General features: G+C 46.9%; 1 protein-coding gene across 1 annotated transcript in view; it reads left to right on the top strand.

Moving 5' to 3' along the window:
• The first annotated feature begins 3,090 nt into the window (after positions 1-3,090).
• TEX2 (testis expressed 2) overlaps positions 3,091-20,582 on the top strand; it is a 107,642-nt gene continuing 90,150 nt past the window's right edge. Inside the window, exon 1 of the mRNA XM_079903656.1 lies at positions 3,091-3,207. The gene's annotated coding sequence lies outside the window, so the exon portion shown is untranslated. The remainder of the gene's footprint in view (positions 3,208-20,582) is intronic.

Below are 20,582 nucleotides of genomic sequence, written 5' to 3'. Positions count from 1 at the left end.
AGCAATTATAAATGCCTATTCTGTGTGCCATAGCTCCTGTGCTTAACTTTGCAGAAGCCTATAATGGTCTATCAATTTGTCAGTCTTTCTCTGCTAGATCTAGTGCTAAAAGGCCATCTTTATGCACTTTTTTTTTTCAAATACTGTCTTCATTTCCATCCCCAGTACTCAGCACAACACCTGGTACTTACTGAGCTCTCAGTGATTGCTCGTTAAAGGAGCAGCTTGTGGCACAATGGACCCCTAACCCTTTTTTTTTAGACGTATGAGTGGATCAACTTTTTGTTTTTGTGTACTTCATAACCATTTCTCCTGCCAAGAGTGCAATGCAATGTCAAAAAATTGAAGCAGGGACTTCCCTGGTGGTACAGTGGTAAAGACTGCATGTTCCCAGCGCAGGGGGCACAAGTTTGATCCCCGGTCGGGGAACTAAGATCCCACATGCTGGGTGGTGTGGCCGAAAAAAAAAAATGGAAGTAAAAAATCGTACAGCCTTTTTTTTTTTTTTTTCCAGTTTAAGTTTCATGAGAAAATAAGAATTAACTTGAAATGCCATAATTGGGAATAATCAAGTATACTGGAACCTGTAGGCTTAAGCTGGAGCCTGGGTTGAGAGAGAGACTTGGGTGATGGTTGCGGGGGAGGGAGGCAGATGCCAGAGTAATAACTTGGGTTTGAATTTCTATGACTTCTATAGGTAGAAAAGATTTAGTTCACTTTGTACATATTGTACCTATAGATCAGCTATTTGGGGGAGAAAGTAAGGAATCTTGTTTGATATCTAAATTTAGCATCACAATCCCCGGCCTTTGTCATTGGTCACTATACTGAGTCACAGACTCCAAGCTCTAAAATCACTCTTTTCATTTGTAAGTTCAAAGTACATATGTATTTATGTATATTTATTTGATTTGGTTTTCATGCCAGCCCCAGGAGGCAGAATTTGTTATTATCCCATTTTATAGACAAGCACTCAGAGGCTCAAAGGGATTTAATGATATGTCTTGTTCAAGATCAAGCAGGTGGTAAGTTAGAGCAATGGAACTTAAACTCCAAGGCAGTGCTGCTATATTGAGCTGTCTTTTGGTGAAGATCAGTGATATTTGCTTCTTTTGCCTTTTGAAGTTAGCCATCCTGTTTCCGGCAGCAAGGACGGGCATTTAGGCAGGCAGTGGAGCAGGCAGGTAGGAGGTCATGAATGCGGCTCTCTCTTGAGCTAGTCTTGTGATCTTGGACACATTACCAATCCTCCATGAGCTTCAGCTTCTGCATCCGTAAAATGGAGAAAATAATAACCATACCTACCACACAGGGTTCTTGAAAGGTTTCAATGAATTAATATGTGCAAAGATCTTGACGAAGTGTCTTGCCCAGAGAAACCTCTTAAAGGTAGGACGTGTTAATACTATTATGTTATTGTATGTTTATTTTTCAAAGCATCCAAATTCCTCACTTTTCAGAAAGAAAGTCTTCTGCTAAGGGTTCGTGCTAGATCTTATTGGCCTCCAGGTAAGGTTGACACTGTATTAATTAATCTAATATTTATGTAGGGCTTGGCCCAGGCAAGGAGGGTTGGGGGCACTCTGAGATGCACACTGCCAGCTTCCGGGGACCCTTGCGGTGGTGCAGCTCCAGGCACCCCACTTCACTCCCCATCCCACCCCCAGCCCAGGTGGAGGTTTTAAGAGGTGGCCGAGACAAGCTTTGGGCTGTTTCTCTAGTGCTAACTGCCTTTGTTGTACATTTCCAGATATCCACGACCGGAACCCTCTCCACTTAAGACAAGAATTCTTCTTCCTTTGGGAAGGCCAAGTGAAGCAAATGGTGATCCCAGGCAGTGATATCTGCAACTCAGAGACTTAATCCTGATGAGGCTGATGAATGTGTGTGTCGAGCTGTTCCTGGCAAACACAGCACCTATCAGATATCACAGCAAAACAACAACAACGACAAAAACGGCTGTTCTTTGGAGTCTGTTTGCTCCTCGTAGGAGGGGTCTAGGTGGAAGGGGCTGACTTTCAAGTCGAGGCAGTGACTTCTGGGTCAGATGTGTGTCTGGGACACAGGGATGGGGACAGGAATGTATCTGGGAGGGTGGGCAGGGCTTGATGTCTTTGGAACCAAGCTCCAGAAGGGCAAGGCACCCTCCTGGGGTTATGACTGGGCCTGGTGATGGCAACGAGGAAGGGTGTGTTTGCCGTTGAAGTATTTAAGCATCGTCTCACCAGTCAGAAAACAAGACTGGCTTGTTGCTTCATCCCAGCCCAGGGCCCTTCAAACTCAGATCTCAGCATGACCCACTCAGGCAACTGTTCTGAGTTTCTCAGTAGGCGACGTCCAGCCCAACTAGCAAGTCTCCCAACCGTATTATTGATTTTGAGGATTAAAAAAAAAAAAGTTTCTCTTTATTTTTGGCAGTTGAATTTGGATTTCATTACAATGATCGACTTGAAATACGTGCCTGAGTGTGGCTCTTGTACCACCCACAGCAGAATCGCCTCAGGGGAGGGGAGTTGAAAAATGCATACTTTCCCCAGTCCCATTCCAGACACACGGAATGTCTATTAAATATGTTTAAAAAGATCCTCCAGGGTGAGGTTGAGAATGTGTCTCTGTAAGCCAATTTCTGGGATTGGAGGGGAACAGATTTGCCTGACTGCCCTCCAAACCCAAACCTGAGTTAATTTGTCAAGCGGGAGACCCTTGGTTCTCGGAGACTCAGTTTCTCCTTCTGACAGAGGTAGGTTCTGTCTCCACTTGTTGCTAGGCTGCAGGAAGAGGAAATTAATATGCAAAGCGCTGGGGAGAGCGCTGCTGCCAGGCTGGGAGAGAAGAGAAGCTCCTACCTCTCCCACACCAGGCTCTCCCTGGTAACCCCGCCGCCGCCCCTCTCCCCAGCCCCATGGGCGGCGGCCCCTTTAACAGACCTGACCAATCGCCCGGCCATTTCCGCGGCCGCTCCTCGGCGCACTTGTAGAGGGCTGGATTGGCCGGGCCTGGCGCGCGGCCTGTTCCGCCCCCGCCGCCCTCTGGTTGGCGGCGGCGGCCGCGGGTGCGGGGTGGGTCCGCCGGCGGGGCGGGGCGGCCGGTGGCCCGGGGGCGGGCTGGCGGCAGGACTGTGGCCCGATCCCGAGCCGTAGCGGGAGCTGCGGCGGCCGTGGAGCACGGGCGCCGGCGCAGTACAATGAGGCAGCCAGTGGATCCGGGGTGAGCGCTCCCGGGGCCGGGTGGGGCGGTGGGGGGAACGCCCGCCGAGAAGGCTCAGGCTCCTCAGGTTCCGGGGTACGATCGGGGGCCGGCGGCCGTTGGTGCGGCGGGGCGCGGGGGTCCGGCCCCCACAGGGCCCCGCCCCGCTGTCACGGTCTAGGTTAAGTTGACAGGGACGCCTACCCGCGACGCCCCCGGGCGCACCCTTCTTTCCTTTGGGGCGGTGTGGGGCGGTCTGGGCTTGACCCCGCCGGAGGTGCCCTCCGGCCGGTCCCCGCAGCCTGCGGTCCACGGGCTCCGGGTTCGGCCCCGTCCACAAGCAAACTAAGGGAAAACAGCTTGTAATTTTGTGAATGGGGCCCCGGGTTCCTGCCGCCCCCAGCGCTCACGTTGCGAAATGCCTGGAAGTCGAGAACCGCAGTTACTTTTACGCGGATCCTTTAGAGGCTCTCTGCGTCTCGGGTTGTTTTTCTCTAGCTCCTGGAAATCGTGGGTGGCAGTGGGTGGTTTGCGTGCCTTAGACCTGAGGCGGCGGCGTCCCGAAAGCCGGGGGTTTGGAAGGTTAACAAGTGACATTGGGCTGAGGCCTAATGCCAGGTGCCGTGCCCCAGAGCTCGGGTGTGACGGCGGAGGTTGTGCTGCCGGGGAGCACACGAATGAAGCGGTGGGACCGGGGATGGACTGAACCGTCGGCTTCAGCTCCGCCTCGCACGCTGCCCAGAATGCACGGCTGACGCGGGAGTCGGTGCAGGGGAGTTTTCCCCTTTTGAAAATGGTTTTTGGAAAACTTAGCCCCTAGGTGGGTTGATGGTTACTTAAACCATCTGTTGTTATGGTTACACGGCAGCCAATGTAAGGGCAAAGTCTGTTTCCACCCTCGCTCTTCCTCCAAAGCTATGAAGTACTTTGTCACTACGTCTTAACCGACGCTTCCCAGGGAGGGCATACTTTTTCAGAGTTGGAGGAAAAGCGTGGGCTCCATGAAGACAGGGGTGGTGCCATATTCATGTTTGAAGTTCTAGCTCTTGACACCGGGGCTGCTCTGCACAGGAATTGAAAAGAACCAGCCTTTCGCATGTTTTGATGGTTTTCATCAAAGGATTTAAAGGAATCCTTTCAGGAGCCTGATGTAAGCTGGAAGGGAAACAATGAGTGACTTTTATATGGAAACCAACAAGGAAAAACAGAGGGGCAAATGATCCTTGAACTCTGGGATAGGGAGTGTTTGCAGAATCTAGGTTTTTGTGGGTTTTTCTTTTTCGATCCACAGCTTGTGAGATCTTAGTTCCCAGACCAGGGATGGAACCAGGGCCCTGGGCAGTGAATGCACAGAGTCCTAACCACTAGACTGCCAGGGAATTCCCAGGAGTCCAGGTTTGTGGGTTTAGAGCTCAGTGACACAGTGAAGCTTATCTCCTAGGAGGTATTGAAAGAGCAAAAGTGCCATTTCTATCAGCTCTTACCCAACCCTTAAATCATTTCAGGATTCTTTGAAATTCTTCTAAAAGTTGGTGATTGGTCCAAACTTATGGAAAACAAGCAGCCTCCTGAGGTGATGGGGGTAGGGTGGGATTTTTGCCTTTTTTTTTTTTTTTCCCACTGGGCCTCTCTGGGAGTGTCAGGGAAGGCTGGGATGGGGATGGGTAGGGGGTGTATGGAGGACTGTGGGTGAACTTGACCTGCCTGCACATTAATCTCCAGGAAAGGTGCTGTGCCTGAGAGGAAGGAGATTAACAAACTGATTCAGTTCAGATGATGGTGGTAATTGAGACAACTGACAAGGCACCCGAGGGCTGGACAGAGGAGGGGGAAGAGAAAGTGCAGGGGTTTGGTGGGGCTGAGGGGGCTGGACCTTGTTGGAGGTTTGAAGAGCGGGTAGAATGTCATCGTGTGAGAGGACTCGAGAAATAGCTTTCGCCAAGTGTATTGTTTGTGTATTAGAGATTATGGTTTTAGAATGCTTCTGGAAAAGAAGTAGGAAAGATTATTAGGCTTTTAGGTAGAATAAATATATAGGATGTTTTGCAGTTTTGGTCAAAGTGAAATGACATGTAGTCAAAAAATATTCACTCAACTAATTTTTGTTGAGCGTTGGCTGTGTGCCAGAAACTTTGAGGCATTATGGGTACGATGGAGAAAGAAACAGGTCAAGAACTTGTTTCTACATCTATATGATTCACCTTCCCTCCAAGTCAAAGCTCTTCTGAGGATTTTCTGAAGCTCTTGAAGAAAGAAAGGGGAGAAATGCACAGAATATTAAGTAAGAACAAAACAGAACAATGGGGAAATTCTTCCTGCTGTAGATCACTTTTGGTATCAAACTGAATCTTCCAAGACTGGTTTTCTGTGTCAGGTTTGGTATCTCTTCATCCTCATATCTATTGACCAGTGTCTTTTGATAGTGTTAAGTTCTCTCTTTTTTTCCCATTCCCCTGTCAGTTAGTTTATTGAGAAGTTTGGAAGTTCATCCCTGTCCTCCAGGTGCTTCCAGTTCATTTTCTTTGCCTGAGTGTCCCTCAGGGTCTGCTTTCTCCTGTCTGATCCTTATTCTCTCCTGAGTGTCCCACTTGGGAATTGCTGAGGTCACAGGGAATCGTTTGTTCCTTGATTCTGTCCCAAAGCAGAAGGTGGCTAGTATAGAAAAGAGCATTTGTTGAATTCCAGCTCTGCCATGTGCTGCTTTCTCTGTTTGTATATATATCCTTTCCCGTCCTTGAGCAGCCCTCTGAGTGAGCTAGATGCTGGTAGCCTCAATTTACAGGAGAGGAAACAGAGGCTCAGAGCAGTTCAGTAAATTTCCCAGGGCAATAAGCTGGTTAGATAGTGGAACGAGATTTTTTTTTTTGGCCGTACCACACGGCTTGCGGGATCTTAGTTCCCCCACCAGGGATTAAACCCAGGCCCTCGGCAGTGAAAGCACAGAGTCCTAACCAGTGGACCGCCAGGGAATTCTCTGGAACAAGAATTTCAGTCTACGACTTTCTGATTCCAAGTGTGCGTTTCCCATCGCACCGCATTGCTTTTCCCAGAAGGAGGTGGCGGTTTAGTATAGTCTAGCACAGTGCCTTCTTGGACACAGGAAAGGTCAGGTTCAGAGATGTTCAGAGAATTGCCGCAGTTAATGTGCTCATGGTGGGACAAGAGTTAGCACCATTGTGTCCTGCCTCTCTGCCAGGTGTGTTTTTGGGTAATTCATGTGGCTCTCAAGAAATCTGAGTTTACTGCCATGAAAAGTTGACCAGACTTACCAGGTATGTATCCCAATGCTTCCACTTATCAGCTCCGTGACCTTGGGCAATTATTTTCTCTCTCTGTGTACCTCAGTTTCTTTATCTGTAAGTGGGACAATATTCACATTTCAACAACGCTAAGACAGTACAGTTTGTCTCATCTTAACATTTCTGAAAAGTATCTTATAATCTATGAGGTCTTAAGTTGTAGTTGGCAGTAACTCCCTTTTTCGTACGTAAAATAATGGTGTCATAGTCAGTGGGGTTCTAGGTCATATGAACCACAGTAGTACATTCTTTATCGGTAGTTGTGAGGATTACGTGAAGTCACTCGTGTGCCTGGCACAGCGTGAGCACCCAGTAACAGTTGCTCCTGTCGGATGACAGAACGTATGGTTAACTGGTAGGTGGTTCTGGGGAAAAGCTAGGGAGCATCTCGTAAGATTTGCCACTTGGAGCCCAGGCAGTAATCCATGGTCTGTGGGCTGGAGGAACGTTTTTCAGTTTGCGTGAAGCTCTGTCCTTTGGCTGACTCTTGTCCGCGTGAGAAGCATTGACTTCAGGAGCTAACCAGCCATGGACAGACAGCTCCCTTTGTCCTGCCTGTTCATTGAGTTCTTTGTCAACTTTAAATCCCAAGTTAAAAATAACTACTGTGGGCTTCCCTGCTGGCGCAGTGGTTGAGAGTCCGCCTGCCGATGCAGGGGATGCAGGTTCGTGCCCCGGTCCGGGAGGATCCCATATGCCGCAGAGCAGCTGGGCCCGTGAGCCATGGACGCTAGGCCTGCGCGTCCAGAGCCTGTGCTCCGCAACGGGAGAGGCCGCAGCAGTGAGAGGCCCGCGTACCACAAAAAAAATAAAAATAAAAAAATAACTATCGTTATAAGAAGTTTAGAAACGTAGGCTGGTGTGAATACTCTTATACGTGAATTTTAAAGCACCTCAAGGTTCTATGCAAGATTCCATGTTGCCTCTTGCCAAACTCCTTGTAATGCTTAATTGCGTTGTGTGAGGTGTCTGTGAGGTACCATTCATCAGAGGGATGCTAGGAGGTCATGAAATCACAGAAACCCTGGGTTTCTGAGTGAGGTAGAGAGAGCACTGCAGTTGGTATTAAGAGACCTGTTTCCAGTCCTGGGGGTTTATCCTGTTATTATGTGTGTCTTGGGCACATCATTTCCCTACTCTGGATCTTGAGGGTCTCTTCCAAAATGAGGACTTGATTTCTTAGTCTCCTCCCCCACACTCGCTCCAATACAGTGTCATAGATTATGTGAGTTTATGAATCTAAGGATCTGAGAAATTAAATGGTTGAAAGGAAATGAGTCTGAAGTCTCAGGTCGATGTTTGTGCTAGCGCTTTTGTAAAGAGAAAAGAACGGGTAGGTGATAACCATATGAGTAACCATCATTTATGGAGAATTACTGTGTGCACTGTTCCTACTTTTAAACCTCACATCATCCTATGAGCAGTAGAGACTAGTGTCAATCTTATTTTAAGATGAGGTAACTGAGGTTCAGAGAAGTTAAGTAACTTGTCCAAGATCACACAGCAAGGACAAGGGCTTATAGCTGGGACTAGAACTCAAGCTTATGTTGCTCCCCAATATGAGTTCTGTGGTTGTTTCAGATGCACCCTGCCTCATTTTGGAATCTTCTCAAGCCATGTGCCCTGGAAGTTTTACCAGTTTAAAAAGTGAGATTTCCCTCTGCTTTGGGGTCATGCATTCCTAGTCTTTTATTGTGTACTGACCCCTGTTTAAATTCTGAGTTCTCATTCAGAACATCTGCTGCGTATTGGGAGAACTTTGTTAAACCTAAGGACGAACTCTATGGGAGTTGCAGAAGACTTAAGTCCTCTTTGGTTTTTCTTTGGTGAACAAAACCAGAGGCCAGGCCACTGTGAGCATAGGTGGGACTGTTGAGAGAAGAATCTGACCTTTCTGTGAGGAAGCTGGTGGGGTGGGGAGCAGGGTGGGCTTTGAAACAACGAGGTAACCTTTGTCTGTTGGGTTTGCTTGGAAGATTGGTTCTAAGGGCTTTACCCCCAAGACGATGATTGGAACTAACACACTGAGCCCCTCCCGGCTTATCCTAACAGTTGAGAATGGAACTGGGCAAGAGGAGCCCTCTTCAGTCACCACCTTATTTAGGATTTGAGATTTAAACCCACCGCTTGGATTGCTCCCGCAAATAACCTTTCAGAATCACAATATGCATTTCCTAAGAGTTTCATTTCACGTTTGTTACTTAAAGCTGACATAAGCTGGCCAGTTCTCTTACTCAATTTTAAGTCCTTTCTTACACCTAATGTTGTTTTTTAAGCAGTGTTCCTCAAGATGGTTCTGTATATCATTTGGGGCTTGAAATATAAAATTTAAAAATCTTTCCACTGAAAGGACTGACTGAACAGTGATTATCACTCATTAAACAAGTATCTGTGCGTCTGCTGGAGCCAAGCATTGTGCTTGGCATTGGAAATCCAGTGGGGAGCAAAACAGATGTATTCCCTGCCGACACATAGCACATTACGTAGTCTAGACAGTAAACAAGTCAGCAGATGTGTGCATTGTATATATTAAATTGTGATAAGCGCGAAGTCTCCTTCCTCTGAGGAAAAAGAACAGGCCCTGAGAAAGAATAAAGGGAGGGAGGCCAGCAACTGGGAGTGTTGGGAAGAGCACCTCAAGGGAGGGAGCAGTGTGTGGCAAGTCTGGCTTCAGGGGAGGAGGGCCTGAGAGGAGGGCATGAAGATGGGAGAGGCAGGTGCATCACAGAGCAGAGGGGAGGGGCTGGGGCTCAGAGCCGGACACTGCTTGAGGCACCTTGGGAATTTCTTACAAGGGTTTGCTGACTCACAGGCAGTGGGGAACTTGGCCTGGAGGGGTTGAGCTTCTGTTCTGGGTCCACATTTCCCATCATTCTGTGTGCAAAGTAACCACAGGGCAGTAGGTAGGACTGAAATGGCTCCTGTGCACATCCACTGGAGTCCACTGGAGGCATCCTGCTGTGGCTCAGTGTGGGACAGCCTGTAACGTGCTAACCATCAGCCGGCACCTGGGCAGTGCTTGCCCTGGAGCCTCGGCAGTGGGTGCAGGGCTCACCTTGAAGTCAGGGTGGACCGGAAGCATTGTTCCTCTGTCTGCAGGTGTCTGCTTTAGTGTTGGGCTGTGGGAAGTGGATTTTTAGTCTTTTTTTTCTGATAAGAGGAGGCAGAGGCCAGTGGCCTTATTATCAGGTGATCAAGCATGATGACTCCGAGTTGCTGAAAGAAGAACCCACCTGAAGGGACATGGTGTGGTGCTTTCTCATAACCACCCCACCTCCGGTCACACAGGAGGAGAATTTCATAAAACAAGTCACTGGCTTTGTTAGTTCTTGACCTGGCTTGGGAGGTTTGGTAAAATACTATGAACCCAGCCATATCAAAGTTTATAATTACCCTACAGAATATTTGTTAGAACCGATTGAATTTGTATATAATTGCATTAGTCCTTTTTTTTTAAAAAAGATCTATTATTCAGGAAAAGACATTTTGAATACACGAAAGGAAAGAATAACATAACAAGCTTCGTGTTTCTGTCACTCAGTTTCAGTAACATTTTGCTAATCTTGTTCCGAGATAGTTTCACATATGAAGCATTGTTGGCGGATTTTCTGTCACAATATAAATGTATCTTTGGGATATAAAATCACATGGTAGATATGGTTCGAGAGAAAAAATTCCTGCATGTTGCATCATTACAGGACTGGTGTTAGTAGTTGAAATTCCAAATCTGAAATGAACATTTCTTGCAAGCCCCTTATAGACTTGATTATGAAAAGTAGGCACAAAATTAGATTACCAATTAATCTATGTATTTACTGAGAATATCAACTATATTGGACAATGTGTAGGGTATATGTAAAAAGAGTAAAACAGTCTCTGTCCACATTGGCTTGTAAAATCATGGTCCCTTTCTTCCTCACAAGGAATCACAAGGTTTTATCTTCAACATTCCTGGCAAATAAAATATACACAAAGCCCGAACTATGAAACTAACTAAAAAGCACTATTTTTGTGGTGCATGTTAATTTAAATTCAGATTATAGCATTCACTTATAAAATCGAGGGGAACACAGTTAATATGTTGAAAGTCTCCATATGTTAAATTTTTGTGTATTTTTTTTTAAGGGGAAATTCAAATCAAACAGCAAAGAACCCTGTAGCAGCACCTCTACATCTGTGCCGTCAATATGGTGGCCACTAGCCGCATGTGACTATCAAATACTTGAAAGGTGGCTAGTGCAACTGAGAAACTGAAGTTTTAATTTTAGTTAATTTTCAGTTAAATAGCTCTGTGTGGCCACATTGATGGTTTTGTAAACCCTGGAGCTACACTGTTCAATCTCTATGGTAGGATAAAATCCAGCACAAACTAATTTGGGCAACAAATGGAACAGCACAGTTCACATGTAGGTCCCAAACTCAGTACGTTTTAGAGAAAAGGAGTTTGATTATGTAGAAGGAAGAACTGCTTCTTGGGGTTCATTGTCTTCCTGTAAGAGCAAGGTTTTGGCAGCTCAGACACCTGGAGAAGTTAGATTTGATGCGGGATGTCTCCCGGGGCTCAGATCTTATGAAATAAGGAGTGAATCTCCCTGCTTGTGCTGCTGTTGCATTGTGGAAGGTCTCTGAGAGGTAGACGGGAGTCTGTTGAGTGACTCATGTGAAGGTTTCTGGAGGTAGGGTGACCTCAGCCTTGGGAGTTGCATTCATTGCCAGGGGGGTTTAGAGGCTCAGAGGAGACATGCCAAGGGCCTGGCTATCTTGATCACCTTTCTATCCCCAGCACATAGTAGATGCTCAATAAATGTGTTTCAAAAATGGATGACGGTTTTTAAGAATAGGTTTAAGAGCAAATAAGAAGAGCTTTAAATTTGTCTAGAAATTTGAAAAATAGTTGCCAAAGGAAGTATGTGAGCTGCAGAGTATATACAGCCAGTATTTTCTCCTGGAGGTAACTGACATTTCTCTTCACTGCAAATGCAAGCTGGCTTTTATCTCATCCGTTACCAAGTGCTGTTATTTTCATCTTTTAAACGTCTCTTGAATGGTTCTCTTTCTTGCCAACTTCACTGCCACCACTCTAGTCCAAACTACCATCTTTTGGCTTCGAAGACTGCAGCAGCTGCCTCCCTCCTCTCCCCACAGCTGCTTCCTCTCCTTTCTAATCTCTTCACCCCTCTGCAGCCAGAGTGGTGTCTTAAAAATTCCCGGGCTTCCCTGGTGGTGCAGTGGTTGAGAATCTGCCTGCTAATGCAGGGGACACGGGTTTGAGCCCTGGTCTGGGAGGATCCCACATGCCGTGGAGCAACTAGGCCTGTGAGACACAACTACTGAGCCTGCGCGTCTGGAGCCTGTGCTCCGCAACAAGAGAGGCCACGATAGTGAGAGGCCCGTGCACCGCGATGAAGAGTGGCCCCCACTTGCCACAACTAGAGATAGCCCTTGCACAGAAACGAAGACCCAACACAGCAAAAATAAATTAATTAATTAATAAACTCCTACCCCCAACATCTTCTTAAAAAAAAAAAATTTTCCCAATATAATCATGCCATGTCCTTGCTCAAAACCCTAGGAAGGCTTCCAGTTGCTCCCAGGATAAGAGCCACATTCTGAACCTGGTCTGAAAAGTGCTGCGTGATCCAGCCACTCCTGCCTCCTGCTTCAGCCTGGGCCCGTGCCTCTCTCCTCCTGGTTTATTATAGTCTAGGCACCCTTCCACTCCCAGCTGGAAGGGAGCTCTGCCTTTCAGGAACTGAGCCACCTTGCTGCTCCCTCTTCAAAAAACAGCTCTGACCCCTCACCTCGCTCCCCTTTTCTCTTTTGTCCTTTACAGCACTTCTCACTGTTGTTGTGACATATTCTTTAAGAGACATCTGCTTTTCCCCTTCCTCCGGGAGGGCAGGGACCTTGTCGATTTTGCTCATTCTTATATACCCAGTGCCTAGCTCAGTATCTGACCCATTGCACAAGCTTCTTAAATGTTTGCTGGGTGAATGAATGAATGAATGAGTGAATACAAGCACATTGGGAACAAGGAGGAACTTGAAGAATGCTCTTTAAAACTTGGATTTATTGGAAGGATTGAATAGTTTTTAGAGTAGAATAACCTGGGAAGGGAACTGGCCGGGGTGGGGGTCGGGGGAGAGTCTTTGGGAATCTATTGTTGGAAAGTGTCCAGTGGGTTTAGCACTGTCTTACAAGAGAAGTATGTCTGTGCCCTTGTCACAGACTTGAAAGGCATTTGCCTGCGGAGTTGCAAGGGTGGCCCTCCTGTCTGGCTTCCTATCCCAGCCCTCAGGAGGCATCACTCTCACTGAGTGTGTGTCCTTAGTAGCACGGGTCTCCAATTTGAGACCTCAGGGTTGGAGTCTTCCATATGCAGCCCACAGTCAGGGATGTAGTAGTCTTTTTTAAAAAATTTTGTTTATGTTTGGCTGCATTGGGTCTTTGCTACCCTGCGTGGGCTTTCTCTAGTTGTGGCGAGCGGGGGCTACTCTTCACGGTGCGCAGGCTTCTTATTGTGGTGGCTTCTCTTGTGGAGCACGGGCCCTAGAGCGCGTGGGCTCAGTAGTTGCAGCCCACGGGCCCAGTAGTTGTGGCTCGCAGGCTCTAGAGTGTAGGCTCGGTAGTTGTGGTGCACGGGCTTAGTTGCTCCTCAGCATGTGGGATCTTCCCGGACCAGGGATCGAACCTGTGTCCCCTGCATTGGCAGAGCGGATTCTTAACCACTGCGCCACCAGGGAAGTCTCAGGGATGTAGTAGCCTTCCTCTCTTTCTAGAGAGTCAGGATTCTGCCCTGTTCGTATTTGCAGTGGGAGGGAATTCTAGTTGTGCCTTGTCGGGGAAGAGACTTGCAGCTATTGGGAAGAATGGAGGCAGCTGTGTTTAGACCTGGCCCTGCAGCAGGTGAGACTTGCCCTCTTCCTGAGCTGACTTCTAGCTGAGGGGAGGACCCTGCTGGTGCTCATCAGATCCTCCTGTCATGTGGGAGGGACTCGTAGGAGAAACCTGGGTCTTCACCAGAAACTTTGAATTTCTGAATAGGAAATGGAAGGACTTGGCAGAGACAGTGGTTAAATTTCTTCTACAACTTGTGATTCTGAAAGAGAAAACTGATATGGGATGTCTCTAGCTGGTTTCCTAGGCAACGTGTTTTTTTGTTTTTGTTTTTATTTTTGGAAGGAAGGGGCTGGTTCCCTAGACCAGAGCCTCTGATAACCAGAGGGGAGGTATTTCATGAAGGCCAGAGTGATGTTTTCTGGGAGACTTGCAAAGCTGGTTAAGAAGGCTTTAAGCTGAATATTAAGGGGACAGGAAAATTGCAGAACCAGAGACCTCAGAGACCTGGGTGACTTAGCAGCAGTGTCGACACCGAAGTGGAGCCTAGGAACTCCAAGTGGGAGCTAGCAGCAGAGCTGGTTGAGAATGCCCCTGTCGGAGGGTGTGCAGGTGATGGCTCCGTGCCCTGGAAACCTTAACAGCACAGCCAGGTAAATGTGACCTGGCGGAGGGAGTGTTAGAGTAGAGCAAAGTAGTGTGGGTATACCTGGCTCCAAAAGAAAACCCTATGAGAGATTCACTGTGTGTGCCCTGATCATGGAAGGCTGACGGGAAGTGTTTCAATTATGATGGAAGGAGCAGAGGGCAGGTTATTTCACCTTAGGACTCTGCCTGCCAGATTGAGGGGCAATGATTTTTCTTCATAGACAGATTTTAAAACAGGAGACCCTCACCCCTGGCAGGTGTAGTAGACCAAGCAGATGTTTGTTAAGGTGAATTCCATGCAAAGTGGACCATGTGGTAGATTCTAACCCTACCTTGCTGATAATTTTACCTCTGAGAGCAGGTAGAGGGAAGTGAGTGTGTGGGGGTGGGGGTGGGGGTGGGGGCGTGGTCCTGCTTGGACCTAATGATGACAAATAAGGAAGAGCCGGTTGACGTTGAGGATGGGGTAAAGCCATGCAGAGTACAAGGGGGCCTGTGGCTGCAGCCAGCAACAGGCAGAGAGCTTGGTTCAGGGGAGGCAGGCTCCACAGCGCCTGCTCTTCACCCTGCGGTCACTGGGGTGAGCATCTCCTACCTTATTTTGTTGCTTCCTTTGATAAAAATGACGGACCTCCTTCTCACCTGAGCTGGAACTGGAGACATCGTTGTGTCCTTAATATCCAGATGCCTGTTACAAATGACCTCTGGAGCATTAGCCCATGGCAGTGACTACTTTGATGTGGCCTCTGCTTGGTTTCCCATCCTACTGTCCAGCCCCACCCCACAGAGTTAGGAGCAGAAACTCCAGTGCCTGTGCTAGGAAGTCTGAAGGGAGCTGTCCTAGGGGAAGGCGGAGCTGCCGGCTCTGGCTAAGCTCACAGGCAAGATCGAAGCGGAAAATAAGTCAAGAGTAGTAGAAAACCCAGGGGAAAGGAGTTGCTTTTGTTTTAATTTCCCAAGGTAGGCTAATGTCTGTGGGGAGATGATGAGTGATATTCGATCCTGATAGTAAAGCAGGAACATTAATTTTTTTTTTTAAGGCTAAAACTCCCAGTAGAAATGACTGTTGATCATGCTCCAAGCCAGAGACCAAACTCATTTGGTCAGCCGAGCTTTTGTCTTCAGGCTTGACTGACCAACAGGGGTGTAGGCAGAGGCTTAATAGCCTGCGGTGAATGTTATTTCATGAGGTCTGATCTGTGGTACGAAAATCTCATGGAAGGAAAAAACACAAGTTGAGTTTCTGGATTAGGTGATGAGTTGTTTTGACAGCACAGGTAACAAGTACAGGGCCCAGGGTTTTCTGGGGCAGATGGTCAAGAGGTTCTTCCAGCTATTTGAATTTATAATGCCAGAGTGTTAATCTCAAAAATTAAAATGTAATACATGTTTAAAGTATATACATTTTGACCCGCAGCTTAGAAGAAATCTTCCAGAAATTGCAGACTTAACTGTTTTCTGAAACCTTGCTCTACTGGGCCTGACAAGAATTTTTGACATTTTGTGTTATCTGTCAGAGTTGGCCTGGTAACTTCCATTTCCCTTCCCAGAAATGCTGTCCTGCTCCTCCTGGGCTCCTTCCAAGCACTGCAGTGGGGTCCCCTGGCCTCTTACCCACCTCCATGCTGAGTAAGCACAGAGCAGGTGGGCACTGCTGATTGGTTAGTGTTGAGTGAGATGGGTGCTCAAGCCAAGGAAGAAAGGAATATTTTTTGGCCACATTTTTTCCGTTTTAGGAGTTCTTTTATACAGGTGACCAAATTGGTATTTAAAATGGGAACGAGAGGTTTTGGTTTCTTGTTTTTGCAGTGATGAGGCAGGGGCAGGTACGTGGTTCAGCCTTGTCGGTTCCTTTTCCTGCCTGTGGTTGTAGGGCTTACATCAGTATCTCTCAGTGGTGTGATGCTGTTGCTAAGGGACTGAGTGGCCCTGCCAGACGAGCGGGAAGCCTGGAAACTGGCTTTGGAACCCCTCATCCAACCACCGTGATGATTTCAAACCAGATTCTTTGAGGCTTGAGAAAGGTCTCGTCAAATAGGTTATCCCCATAGTGAGTTAATATGGGCTGGCTCTCCAGTGATCCCTTGAGCATTCAGCAGATGACCCTGCTCAGAAGACAGTGGCTGTGCCTGGGGACTGTCAGTGAGCAGGTCTAGACTCTTGAAGTGAGAGTCAGTCTTCTGTGAATCTCTTAAAGGAAGTCCTTACCCACTTTGCCATTCCTTTTAAGGAAGGCCTTTGAAGAATCTTAAAGCAGGTATTTGAATAACATTAAACATGATAAATTCTTAATTATAAAGTGGTTAGTTAGATTCCTTTCTCCTGGGTTAATAGTTTATAAGTCAACATGCCAGTTTTTCTTTCTTTTTTAACTTACGTAAGCACTTTTATGTTTTGGAATTTTCGTTTGTTTTTCGATTTTTTGGTTATTTGTGGAGTGTCTAGAAAGTAACCAGCTATTTTCTCATTAACGTCTTGGGTCCAGGAGTAAAAATCCTGGTGAAGCTTCGGGAGGCCCTAGATGACTGTCATCTTCCTAGAGCAGGACCTGACCCTACTCTCTGTCTCCTGCCCTATCCGGACTGCCTACAGCCCACACACACACCATCCAAAGGGGTGTGGATCAAAACACCACCCTCTTACTCAAAACAATGCAGTGAATTCTTTGAGTCAGGGTTTTTAACTTTGGGCAGGCGAAGGGAGAAGTCTCTGTCTTCCTGCAAGTTGAACGTGAAATCTTGTGGGTATTTGTGTATGTGCATTTGGCTGCAGTGGCAGTGACAGTGGGGTGGGGTCTTTGATGTTCATCAGGCTAAGTTACAGAAGAACTCCAGCTCTAAAGTTTCTTTATGTCTCGTCTAAAAAGCTCTGAAGCCAGCTTTTTAGAATGGAGGGACCGATTCACAGTAGGGGGAGAACCTAGAACAAGGGCTGCAGGGTCCTAGCTGGTGGGAGTCCATGTGTGCAAGCCTGGCTTCTCCTCACCAGTCATCATGCCAGGCTCTCTATCCCTGGACCCCTGAGATTCTCTTTCCTCACTACTGGCCTCTTGCCCCTCCTCAAATCCTTAAGATATCCTTTGTGGGAGAGCACTGGATAAACTTGTCCTCTGAGCCAGGTGTCTTGCACCATGATATTTTCTCCTTGGTTTCCTTAGTCAGTTTCTTTTGATCAATGACCCAGTCGCCCCCTGCGCCCCCCCCCCCCCCCCGCCAAGTTCTCACAGGGCTTCTCTTTTCATTTTTCTTGGGTTTATCTCTTTTATACCATCTGCTCCTCCTCCTCCATTTTTTTTCCTTAATGCATTCTAAGTTAATCTGTACCCTCTCATGGGCTTTTCTGTTAAGTCTGGTAATTATTTTATTTTATTTTTTTTTGCGGTACGCGGGCCTCTCACTGTTGTGGCCTCTCCCGCTGCGGAGCACAGGCTCCGGACGCGCAGGCTCAGCGGCCATGGCTCACGGGCCCAGCCGCTCCGCGGCACGTGGGATCCTCCCGGACCGGGCCACGAACCTGCATCCCCTACATCGGCAGGCGGACTCCCAACCACTGTGCCACCAGGGAAGCCCAAGTCTGGTAATTCTTGTCTGCCACCAGAAAGGGGACCCTGAAGTAGAAAGAGGACTGGGAGTCTGGTCCTTGCAACCCTGTGACTCTGCCCCTGCGGGGAGTGCCTTGGGGTCTCAGCTCACCGTTTCTAGCCTGGAAGTCCAGCGATCTGCTCTTGCAGCCTCTGACTGGTCAGGAACCCACATCTGGCATCACCGTCACTGGCTCCCTTCTTTCCTTGTGGACCTCATGTGTATCCTGTGTTGTGAGCTCTGCTCATGAAAGTAAGATTCTGTTTTATATTCCTTATTCCAATTTTGCCAGAGGCAGAAAAGACAGAAGGTGTTGCTTTCAGAAAGACCATTCTTCTAGAGGCAGGCCAATATATAAGACGACACTGGTGACAGGTGTGCATTATTATAACAGAACCCTGTCAAATTTAAATTACAGTCAAAGATGGTCATCTTCTACCTTTGGTAGTTTGTTTCTTCCTCTCTCGGAATTTCTCCCACAGTGTTCTGGGGGCTCAGGGATCTGGCCCTGAACAGGATTTTGGAGGAGGGGCTTCTGCTACTTCTGAGGATTCATGAGCCCCTTGGCAGCACAACACCTTCACGTGAAGGTGGGCATGTGATCCGGAGGCTCTGCCCAGGAAACCAGATCTCTTAATTGATAGAGCCACCTCATGAGCTAGTAATGCAAGCTGTTGGGAATTACAAAAAACCTACTGTGAAATTCATCTAAAATTAATGAAGAGTCAGCACTCTGGATTTTAAATACAGAGGAAGTTATGGCCTTGGCTTTCAGTTTCCCGAGGGTGGATTATTTCTTGCCAGTCTCTAAGCCTTCAGCTGGCTTTCCTTCTCCCCATTGTGCCTGTGACTCTAGTCGGTTTACATCCCTCCTCCTCTGACACAGACCCATGTTAATGGAGAGCTACCAGAAAATGCAGTGCATTCCCAAATCAATTGTTTGGGATTATCCATTCCACTTTTCTTTTCCATGAACACAGAGAAGTGAAAGGTCTAGTGTATTTAAAGAAAACAATAAAACGTGTGGAAAACAAAAACTTGGGAGTGAAAACCAGCTAGATGAATAGAACACGTCTGCTTTTCCTGATTTCGATTTTTTAAAAAGGAGCACTGTTCAATATTTCGTTTGTATGTCAGCATGTGAAGCTCTCTAGACCAGCGCTTACATATACCATGATAAATGGCTGAGGTATTTTGAGGCTAAAATATTTACTACTTTGGTGACATGTACTTTACAGGCATCCCACCCCCCCTTGATTTAATAGGAAGGGTCTCTGGTCTGTATGTGCTTTTATGTGGCTTGAAAAGGAACTGAGTGTTCCATTTATATAGATTTCAATTAGGATAATGCCTTTGACACATCTCACAATGGTATCTTTTCTAGACTCTTCAGATAGAATTGTCAAATTATAGCAAACAGAATTAGAAATTATTTTGAAGTTTTCTCAGCAGATTGTAATTTCTCCTTCTGTGCATGTAGTCATTCTGGAAATAAGAGCGTACAGGTACCTTTTTCTAAAATTTATTATTTTCCAAATACAATGGTACCTTTTGGTTTAGAAAAAATTTATTATTTTCCAAATACAATGGTACCTTTTGGTTTAGAGGGAGATTGTAGTCCAGGAGAGCAAGCAGAAAATAGGCATTTTCAGCCTTTTATTGTACCTTTGGCCACATTTTGGAAGAAAGACCAAAAATTGCCATATATGTGAAAGAACAGTGGTAACCGGGTGGACTTGAAATGAGAGTGATATTTGAGAGTAACAAGGTCACTTTCTTCCCTGGCTTGTAGGAACAAAGAATGTGTGATCACAGCGGGTCCAGCAGCCAGGGTTGGTGGGAGTGGAGAGTTCATGTAATCTGTAGGATATTTAAATTTATATGATATTTAAGTTTCCATGTTAGAAAAAGCTCATAGAGAGCAAGTTTGTTAAAACAAAAATAAAAAATAATTTTTATAAATAGAAGGGGGAATGTACAAGTATTAATTCTTACAGGATGTTGAAAAATTTTAAATGTCTAGGACACAGTATGTTGAGGGAGCCAGAGATCAGTGGGACAGTGACTTCAGGGTTACTTTTTTTTTTTTTTTTTTTTTTGCGGTATGTGGGCCCCTCACCGCTGCGGCCTCTCCCGCTGCGGAGCACAGGCTCCGGACGCTCAGACCCAGCGGCCATGGCCCGTGGGCCCAGCCGCTCCGCGACACGCGGGATCCTCCCGGACCGGGGCAGGATCCCGCGTCCCCCACATCAGCAGGCGGACCCTCAACCACTGCGCCACCAGGGAAGCCCCAGGGTTAGTTTTTGATGTAGAAACGCTCAGTTGAAGAAAAAACTTGCCCAGGAGGAAAGTTTCTATGGAGATGTGCCCTGCATCTTGAGTGATGTCCTGAAGCATTGAAGACTCAACATTAATTTTGATCTTTCTTAGGAAGCTGGATAAAATAATGTGTTTCTGAGAAAAAACAGTTATTATGAAGTGTCACAGCCTTGCAGTGAAAAATGCCAACATCCAAGAGTCCAAAGCAAATTCAAGAATCAGCATCCTAAGTAGAGACCTCGCTGACTTGCTGTCTTGATCTCAGAGGCTGCATGAACAGTGAGGTCCTGCAGGCTGTCGTTGGGTACCCCGGGAATGTGAGGGATCTGCACCCACAAAAGGAGTGTGGCAGCTGGTCCTCCGGATTCCTCGTATTCCTCCTGGGAAAAAGTGTTTGACGCCAGACAGTTCCCAGCTTGATAGAAACCAGAGGCGGCTCTGAGAAACTTTGGTTTCCCAAAATAATCCAAAGGAAAAAGTTTCACCACCCTTTAAAAGAGTGGTGTTTTAACTTCTTTTGACATACACCCCTTTTGAGCCTCTGAACACTATGAGGTCTCTCTAGAAAACCACACATGTACACACAGATCAATATTGCATGTAGACATAAGAATCCTTGGTTTACAATAAGATGCAAGTTTTTGGAGAGAATTTTAGAAAGGAGTTTGCCGCTGTTACACAATTTTTCATTGGAGGGTTCAGGCTCTTGCTT

This window comes from Stenella coeruleoalba (assembly GCF_951394435.1).
Source record: "Stenella coeruleoalba genome assembly, chromosome: 19".
In the NCBI taxonomy this organism is placed as follows: domain Eukaryota; kingdom Metazoa; phylum Chordata; class Mammalia; order Artiodactyla; family Delphinidae; genus Stenella; species Stenella coeruleoalba.
This window is presented reverse-complemented; position numbering and strand designations above follow the sequence as displayed.